Genomic DNA, 9110 nt, shown 5'->3' with positions numbered 1-9110 from the left:
TATAACCACCATAATCCCTTCAATTCCATTATTTTTGAAGAAAGATCCTGGATTGTACTACCATCAATGAGGCTCTGTTTCCAACAGATTTACACTCTAATTCAGATAGTTTAGATTATGCCATGTTTTACCCTGTAACTTAAGGGGCAAAATGGAAGTTCAAAGACTGGTCAGCTTCTTCATGAGCAACTGATGCTAACAAATTATTAATGAAAGAACTGTGTTTGCTGTTATGTCATCACAGCGTGAGGGTGCTTTAAACATATTTTATATAGAAATCACGTTTTTTTTTTAATCGCAGCATTATATAGCATTCCATCCTAGGATGGAGAAATGAAATACAAATAATAAGCACTGGGGAGATCTATAATCTCAGCCAGCATCCAGATATATATGGCTACATAAACTGACAATTATCAGTGGGTTGGGAAGCCTTCCTTTTATTTGTGTTATTTTAGTTAGTGATAGTGTTAGAATCAGAAGCTGAAGATCCAAGGTTGCAAAAGGAATCAGAGATAATAACACAGCCCTGAACTAATGACATACTCCTGTACTATAAGAAGAGCAGTTTAGGCTTTGAGGATAACAACCACTAACAGTTCTGAAGTCACTGTAGGATCATGTAGGAGCACAACCATATGCACAAACTTAAAATAGCAAAGAACATGAAACCAAATAACCAGATTAAAAGGCTACTCTTTCAGAAATCTCTGGAACTGTGTGTTTTGTACTTTACCATTTCAAGCTCAAACTTACAGCCCTGTGTTAGCAATCAAAGTCTACAATTAAAGGGAGAGATTCTTTCAAGATGTCAGCAGTTTCCATTTAGGATAGAAATGAAAGAACTAACTCTCCTAAACTCCTGATCAACCAGCAAGTTCCAATCAGTTCATGTATTTTTAACATGTCACTATTGAATTTTGAGGTCTAAATATGAATCAGGTCTTGTTAAATAGGATCTTTGATGCAGTGTGGAGAAGAGGTATTTGAAAAATATTTTCCTTTAAAACATAGTTTTAAAAAACCAGAACCACCCCAACTAAATTGTCATCCAGTCTCTTACTGCAGCCACAGTGTTGTAATAACTGTACAGCAGTGCCACCTTATTTGCAGCAACAAAAGCCCTACAGATCTGCCATCATAAAAGCAGAGCTTTGTAGCATGCCAGCTGGGTGCACTCCTTAGATTTGCATCCTTAATAAACATTAGATAGTTAAAAATCTGGTAAATCTATCCAGACATTTCTGATTTATTTCTTTCTTTGTAAAGGGTATATATTTTTTAACATTCCAAGTCTATACATCAGCAGAGAGCAAAAGTTGGAAAGCTGATCACAGTACAAAGCTGATTAAGGAGAAAATAAAAGACAACAATGTACATGGTTGGATCAGGAATGTGTTTGCACTGGTAGATAGTTTGTACACATCTCCTCTACTCTATCTGAATTTATAGGAAGTAAAGCTAAGAGCAGAAGACTACTATCACCCAGGAGTGTAGCTCATGAAGCTACAAAATTACTGAGTATTTTCTTTTAGTGTTTCAATTTAACCTTACAAATTGTGTTCTCCATTTTTGCAGTCATTGTAAACTACATAATTAAAAGACATACTCTGCCACTAAAGAATTCTTTGTTCTCATTCCTTTTCCTAAAACAAATTCAAGTTAAGGTACATTATTATCATTGATGTCTAGGAAAGTAGAACACATCTAAAGCTTTTAAGTGCTCCTTCCCTAATTCAGTTATTCACTTTAAATTAAAAACTTTCACTTCAGAATGTGCAGTTGATATTGCTATGGCAACATGCAAGGAGTGAATCCAATTTTTGGAAAGATTCAGTATCCAGATTTGTTGCAGTATGACAAGCCAACGGTTCCACTCTGGGACCCACTGTATCTTACCAAATTCAAGAATGGGGAATTAAAAGAACTAAGCAGGACCCTCTGCTGGACACTGCAGGTATTCATAGATTTAACAGTGGCCTAGGAAAAATCTGGAAAGCAAAGGTAAAGACTCCTGATACCTTACCCAAAAAATGTCAATAAATTCCCTCAGTGTAGGACAGCAAACAATGACAGCAGAAGATTAAAGTCTTCCAGTCCTTGAGATGTCACACATTTATGGACAACAGAGTAAGTCAGGTTGGACTGCAGTTCATTGCAAATTGAATTTATTACCAGCAGTAGAGATTAGGTATTTTCACTCTGCATAGCAAAATTTTCCAGTAACTCACTGGAAAGGTTTGAGTAAACAGGAACAATTTGTTCAAGAAAAACAATATCTCTATTACTGTTATAAATGCCCTATGTCATCTTATCTATAGCAAATGCAAAGGAAGAAATTTAAATACCTAATACCAGAAAGAGACTTTACTTAGACATATGTCAACTATACTAGGCTTAGCTGAATACCATATGCCATGGAGACATGACTTACATTCATATGCATATGCAAGATAGGTGACATTTTCTTCTCTATCAAATTAATATATTAAAGGATATTGAAGAAATTGTGGAAAAATGGTAAAAATCAGATTATATAGGTAGATTAGCATTTGGCATTCTCATTACTTTAAAAATACTTTCATATTGGTCTGTACCATTTAAGAATAATTCTTTAAAGAATAGAAGCCAAGATATAAGGAAAATTTAGACATAGATTCCATTTAATAAAATCTTGCCAGATCAAAGCCACCCTAGGCTTAATTTGAAATTCATATGTTTAAAACCACAGAATGGAAATGTCCAGTTATATTGAAAGCCATGTTCTGCATATAGCCTTTCCCTTTTGGAAACTGGAACCACAGCCTTGCTCTTTATTTACTGAACTTTCCCTGTACTTGCTCATCACTGAAGTCTGTCATTACAGACTCTCTGCATAGTTCCAGGCCAAGAAGCAGAACTATTTATGAACTTTTGTAGTACCAGAGGTAAAATAGGGATACTAATAGGAATTCAAGGCATGTGTTAACATTCAGAATCTTGAGCAGAATTCTTTAGGCAAACAAGAAGGCAAACAAGAATGAGTTGCAAATACTGTGTACATTAGTCCTAGACAAACATATGCAACAGAATGAAATGAGCTGTCATTCATTCACTTTACTTCTATTTTTTTCATTTTCATTTCCAAATGAACACATAGTTTGAAAGGAATCCTGCTCCCTGATCTTCTCTATGATTTGCCAAAACTAGAAAACTTGCCTGAGGTGTTTTCATGAAGAGAAGTGTAGTTTAATTTTTTCCCTTGTGTTCAGTTTTGAAGGATCAGTGAGGGAACAGCACATCTATCAACATGGAGAAAAAAACTGGAATATTTCTTAATTATGATGTTGCAGCTATGCTGATGTAGGTATTAAGAAACAATGATTTTATAGTCTAAAAACTGTTTTATGAACAAACAGAAGCTCAGCAAGTAGAAAATTGTCATTGAAAAATAGTCCATCTGGTACATGCTAACTAAAATCAGACATATTTAGCTGTTAATTTTGTCTTATAAAACACAGTGATTATCTATCCTTATCACAGCTCTTTTTCAGTTTACTGCTTATTATAAAATACCATTTGTTAATGTAATCTTAATATTATTACAGTAATATTTTATTGATGCATTTCTGTGTGTGTAACAGAATTTACTGGTTAACTATTGTTCAGCTTTTTATGGCTTAACGAGCAATATGCACTCACAAGTGTTCACAGCCTAACTATTTAATCTCCTTTATTCTTCCAATGATCTTATTATTACCAGGAGTTTTATTTGTTAATTCTAAATTTAATTGAAATTTAGAAGATTTATATAGTATTTGCACATCAATTGTAACATTAGCTCTTCATTCACAAAATTCTCCTTTTGTTGTCACGTGTCTCTTTTAGGTGGTCATCCCTATGTTTAACATAAAAATAATTGGGAAATTCTACATAGTTTGAGTAGGATAAATCAGCTTTTGTAACTATAAAAAACTCCAGGAAAGTGCGAATGAACAGTTCTACATATTTTCCATGAACAAACAAGCTAAAATAAGCAAAATAACTATAACTATGAAAAAATAATCCTATAATTGGAATTCCAAAAACAGCATAAGTAACCTACATTCCTTTTTTCTCCATTCCACTCAAATTCTCTTGATAATCTTCCTTCCATCCAGAGATGAACCATGAAAGAAGAAGAGACCATACATACGTACACACATACATATATAAGAATAATCAAAATCAAAATGAAGAATGTACAGTCAGAGTAACCAAACTTTGCTATTTTTCTGGCCACACTTGATCTCATGAAGTCAGAAAATGAAGTGTCATTATGTGCCTTAAACAGAGCTTTTCATTCAATTTTTTTTCATTCCTCCAGAAGAGGAGCTGTGCTAGGTGGATTTGAGTACTGCTCTTTTTGCATGAAAAAAAACCAATCTTCTTCATTCTTCCTGTTCTGTTTAAGTAGTTTCATTGCTGGCTCTGATGACAGTCATGTAATCTCCTAATTCACATGTAATGTAAAATCTGGCTAATGAGTGGCAAGATTTATGTTCATATAACTGACTACATATATAATGTGAAAATCTAGATGCTAGAAATATTCAGCATCTTAACTCTTACTTAACTTTTTTGATTTGCTTAGTTGAATCCCCTTAGAAATGGAGATAATATTAGTTGAATTTTCAGACTTTGAACAGAATGTTTGCATATCATCTAAAATTAAATTATTTGCATTTTTAAAGAAAAATGTCTGTGCTTATCACTATAGTTGCCAGTGCAGAGAGGACATGTATCTAACAATGGGATGCACAATTAAAAAAAAAAAAAACAAAAAAACCCTCAAAACATCCACATGCATTAAAAATATGCAGTTTAAATCAGCAATTTAAGCCAGGGCTTAGAAAGGGGCATTAGGATACAATATGCTGCTGTATTTTGTGCTCTACTGCAATGAAATGTAATTTTAAAATGAGCTGGAGGCTACACACTTCTCTAAAACACATGGCTATAGACACTCCTGGAATCATGATAAAGGCTAGTAATTTATCTTAGTTTAAAAAAAAACTCCTATAAGTTCACATTTGCAATTAATTACTGCATCTAAAGAAAGAACATCAAGTGACTAAACAGGATGTTTTAGCACAGAGTTACAATTAAGTTCTTTCTTTATCTGGTCATCTCTGTAACACGCAAGGAAATACCACCAGGCATGGATTAGTGGTGCTACACCTGAAGCTGTGGGTGACTTGGAGAGATATTCCATAATCCTTCACTTATAGCAGAGGATCCCAGCTTCAGAGGGACTCGTAGGAACACTCTATATATTTAGCACATAATGAAGAGAGAAGCTTTGGGCAAGGCAAGTATGTAGGGAGAGGGAAGGTTGTAAATTATTAAATGTTTCAAGAACTATGACTGTTACTAAATGACTGCACAGTTACACATGCTATATCATTTGTAAAGGGACGTGATTGTGAAACAAAGCAGTATTAGAACAGAATGCTGAAATCAGTTTAAAGAACTCAAAAACTGTTCTCTCTTGAAAGGTTTATACCATAATATTCATAAAGTATCTATAAAGATAGATTTTTCAAAACCTAGAGAAACATTTAGCCACAGCATTCTGCTACTAACAAACAAACTAAATAAATAAATAAGTGCTAGCTTGGATAGACTTAAAAATGCTGCAGTGTAATAAACATATCTATGAACTCTTACAGAGTGTTGATAATTTGATATGCTTCTGAGGAGGAAAACTAAGAATATACAACTGTTTTGCATGTGATAGTTTGTGATAGACCAGGTGGCAAACCAATTACAAAATTTTGACTTGCTAAAGTCCTCATTATATTTTCTCTTACTCTAATTTTTTTTTTCTAAAGCTTCCATTTAAAATTATTTGTAATAAGCAGAAAAGAAGAATGGCCTTCAAATAGCACTAAATTGGGTATGTCTCTACATAACAAAAGTCAAAATCAACATTCTAACTTGAATGTATGTTGTGCATCTCTGTTACAGGTAAAGTACATCTTACCTTTATCTTTGCCAATTATGTGCATCATCTTGGGCGTTATTTTCTCTGAGAATTGCTGCTGCTTGTAAAACTGAAAAAAACAGAAACAAGAAATGGTCACATTGTATTTTCTTAAGGTCATAATATAAATTGTCACTCCTGTTACTATAGAAACAGAGTGGATTTCATCATTCTAATGCATGCAGTGATAATTGTTCTGCTTTCACTCTATGGATAGGTAGTTAATGGTGCCAGTTGCTGTTAGCACAGACACAGACTATTGTCATCTAAGCACAAAGCTGCTGTCTCCTGTTCTGTCACTGCGAGCTTTCCTAACCATCAGCAATTCATAAGGGAACATTCAGGCAGAATGAAGAGCTGTTCACAGGCCTCCGTTCTGTGTCTGAAATAGAATTCCCTGCAGGAATTATGTTTTCAAATGAAAACCAAATAAATACACAGAGTGCTTCTTCAGATTGTCCTGTCACATTATTGCACAAAACTGTTTTCTGAGTGGTAGCTTATAAAATTAAATTGTATTGAGTAAAGCTTCAGTTGACATCCTATCTATAGAGCAAGCTTTCAGTGGTACAGCCAGATACCATGACACACATCTCTGTGCAACTGCATATTTAAACCTTGAGATTATAAACAGATCAATGTGTACTAAATAAATGTAAATACTGCTGTTGTGAAAGGTTACAGTTTTTCCATGGGTGCTCGAATTTAGGCTCATTTAGAACATGGAAGTGAAAAGTAACACAAAGGGAAAGCAATATGGGATAAGAGAACAACTGTCCAAATTCCAGCATTATCTAGTCGCAATCCAAAACTTAGGTGCACCAGTTTTAAAACAGATGCACTCTCAAATAAGCAGATAGCGAGTTACTAAAACTATTGTTATCACTTTTACTCAGGTTTGGCTTAAAACATGAAATATTTATTCCCATTCAGTTATTCTCAGTTCATGTTAATTTGGTGATAATTAATGGAATATTATCCCCTATTATAAAGGGGAATATTATCTCCTTATAAGAGATGCAGCTAATGTGTAGTTTAAATATTAATGAGGTTATTCTTTATAAGGATAACTGCAATGCTTAATATAGATTAGTCAAGCATACAGATACTTTTCTTAAAATTGGCATGCTTCAAATCAATAGGGTTACAGGTTAACTATAAGACACTGTACTTAGCCTTCCTCACTCAACACCATGAAATACATAAATTGTACACAGGATCGTATTTCCCTCTGACATATGTCTGTGTAATTTGGTTCTGAAACTCTTTCAGAAACCAATACTATATGAAAAGCAATTGGCTTTTCTAGTCAGTTTTCCCAGTCTAAAACTGACAAAAATGCTGTAATGAGTTAGAGAAATGTATCATCAAAAATAGACTTTTATGCAAAGTACTATGAAAACTGAATTATGGCTGGAATTATACTTGGAAAGGTCTATTTAGATGTCCCATCTGTGAAGACAGAAAATTATAACAGATGAAATGTTGATGGTGGTATAATTTGTGAATACCTATAATGATATTAGCTGTTGCTGGACAGATAAAACCACCAAGCCATACAACTCCTGTACAGTTCTTCTCAGATCCTAAGAATTGTAGCATATAGATTCTTACTCATGAGATTTTATGCAGTGTATCCCTGATTGTCTCTGACTCCTGAGGTTTTCCCAATTTCCCTGGGAATCATCTCTCTGTTATTCATCCATATGTACATACATACCCTACTTATTTTGTATTTAGGTCACATCAGCTATGCGCACACAGCAGCACCAAACAGGTCACCATATGTCCAAAAATTACACATATATTTGCCATGTATGTGCATCCTGAAATGCATTCCATTTACTACAGTGAGCATATACATTTGTTCAGAAAAATTGTAACCACAACTAGAATTTTGGCAACATATCAGCTACACAGTAAACTCAGTCTTTTGTAGAAACATCAGGGTTCCTGCATGAGTGCTCTGTAGTGCACATATACATACAAATTCCTCACAAATCTCAGGCAAATATGATAGTCTTGTGTTTTCTGAAGATTTTACTTTTTTGGCAGACAGCCAGGCTGAAAAGATTCTGCTGGAGCCCTATAAACCATATTTGGTAATATCTCACTTCCTAGCAAGCATATATAAAATTACATGAGAGAAGAAACAAGGATCTAATTCTCCCCCCTTTGACAAGAGCCCAGTGGAAAGAAAACCAGCAGTGTTCTCTGCCAATGTGGCTTGCTGCAGAAATGGCTGTGACCATGATTCCTGCCCTTCAGGCCCTGGCACATTTGCCCACAACCTGGCTCATTTGCTCAGGATGGGCATTGAGCTGGGACTTGGAACAGAAACAAAGTGTGATCAGTGAAGTTGTGTTGACTTTTTTTTTAGAAAGTGTTTGGTTTGAGCAAGTATAGCTAAAATAAATAGACTATAATAAGAAGAGAGTAATTTAGGCATGTTTCAGTAGCCAACTTGACTCCCATAATACTTTGTTACAGGCAATATTAAATACTTCACTTACATTAATGATACTGCAGTGTATCACAGTATACTGTTTTCTAACCTGAACTGTACCAGAATGCACTGTGTGGTAAAAAGGCAAAAGAAAATTAAGTAAGAAGAAATTACATACAGTGGTATGAAGAACAGCATTACAATTAAAATTTGGAGAGCAATATTCCAGCAAAAGTGCTATTCTTTTTATATTCCAAATATCGAGTAGCTACATCAGGACCTTGTAAGCAAAACTGAAGCATGTAAAAAACCTGTAATACAAACATGCAATATTTCAAAACAAATCACCTATGCAATTGCAGCATTTTTTATGATGTACAGTCATAAAAGGCTGAATGAACTCAAAGACAAACCAGTTAGAAAAAGTTGACTGAAAAACACATCTACAGCTCATTTGTAAGATACTTAGATGAGATTGCATCTCTTTTTCAGGGAAAGCCAGGGAGAGAATCTATATCTGTTATCCAGGTCTTTTTGAAATCCAGACAGATATTGCACACAGAATAAAATCAGTTTGCTTTCTTACAGGTGTCTTTTGGACGCAGCTGTTAATTTTCTTAATAGCTTTTGTGCTTTCCTTGTATTTTCCTATACTTGGCA

Source organism: Parus major, chromosome 11 (genome assembly GCF_001522545.3).
Source record: "Parus major isolate Abel chromosome 11, Parus_major1.1, whole genome shotgun sequence".
NCBI classification, from domain to species: Eukaryota; Metazoa; Chordata; class Aves; order Passeriformes; family Paridae; genus Parus; species Parus major.
Note: the sequence above shows the minus strand (reverse complement) of the source record.